The sequence below is a fragment of the Pyxicephalus adspersus genome, chromosome 1 (assembly GCF_032062135.1).
Source record: "Pyxicephalus adspersus chromosome 1, UCB_Pads_2.0, whole genome shotgun sequence".
Lineage (NCBI taxonomy): Eukaryota > Metazoa > Chordata > Amphibia > Anura > Pyxicephalidae > Pyxicephalus > Pyxicephalus adspersus.
In genome coordinates, this window is record NC_092858.1 from 177,581,782 (window position 1) to 177,583,554 (window position 1,773).

Here is a 1,773-nt window from a genome sequence, read left to right on the forward strand (position 1 = left end):
CATACCTCACATGGTGATCCCATCATATATCTCTGTCATACCTCACATAGTGATCCCGTCATATATCTCTATCATATCTCATATGGTGATCCCGTTACATATCTCTATCATACCTCCCATGCTGATCCCCTGTCAAATATCTGTCATATCTCACATGGTGATCCTGTCATATATCTCTATCATATCTCACATGGTGATCCCGTCATATATCTCTGTCATATCTCACATGCTGATCCCCTGTCATATATCTGTCATACCTCACATGGTGATCCCGTCATATATCTCTGTCATACCTCACATGGTAATCCCCTGTCATATCTCTGTCATACCTCCCATGGTTTTCCCGTCATACCTCACATGGTGATCCCCTGTCATATATCTCTGTCAAACCTCACATGGTGATCCCGTCATATATCTCTGTCATACCTCACATGGTAATCCCCTGTCATATTTCTGTCATACCTCCCATGGTGTTCCCGTCATACCTCACATGGTGATCCCCTGTCATATATCTCTGTCATATCTCCCATGGTGATCCCCTGTCATATATCTCTGTGATACCTCCCATGGTGATCCCGTCATATATCTGTCATACCTCACATGGTTATTCCCTGTCATATATCTCTGTCATACCTCACATGGTGATCCCCTGTCATATATCTCTGTGATATCTCACATGGTGATCCCCTATCATATATCTCTGTCACACCTCACATGCTGATCCCCTGTCATATATCTCTGTCATATTTCACTTGGTGATCCCTTATTATTTATCTCTGTCATACCTCACATGCTGATCCCATCATACATTTCTGTCATATTTCACATGCTGATCCCCTGTCATATATATCTGTCATATCTCGCATGGTGATCCTGTCATATATCTCTGTCATATCTCACATGGTGATCCCATCATATATCTGTGTCATACCTCACATAGTGATCCCGTCATATATCTCTATCAGATCTCACATGGTGATCCCCTGTCATATATCTTTGTCATACCTCACATACTGATCCTGTCATATATCTCTTTCATATCTCACATGGTGATCCCCTGTCATATATCTCTGTCATACCTCACATGGTGATCCCATCATATATCTCTGTCATATCTCACATGGTGTTACCCTGTCACATATCTGTCATACCTCACATGGTGATCCCATCATATAGCTCTGTCATACCTCACATAATGATCCCGTTACAACTCTCTATCGTACCTCACATGCTGATACCCTGTCATATATCTGTAATATCTCACATGGTGATCCTGTCATTTATCTCTATCATACCTCACATGGTGATCCCCTGTCATATGTCTCTGTCATATCTCACATGGTGATCCCGTCTTATATCTCTGTCATATCTCACATAGTGATCCTGTCATATATCTCTATCATACCTCACATGGTGATCCCGTCATATCTCTGTCATACCTCCCATGGTGTTCCCGTCATACCTCACATGGTGATCCCCTGTCATATATCTCTGTCATATCTCACATGGTGATCCCGTGTCATATATCTCTGTCATACCTCACATGGTGATCCCATCATATATCTGTGTCATACCTCACATACTGATCCCCTGTCATATATCTCTTTCATATCTCACATGGTGATCCCGTCATATATCTGTCATACCTCACATGGTGATCCCGTGTCATATATCTCTGTCATACCTCACATGGTGATTCCCTGTCATATATCTCTGTCATATCTCACATGGTGACCCCGTGTCATATATCTCTGTCATACCTCACATGGTGAT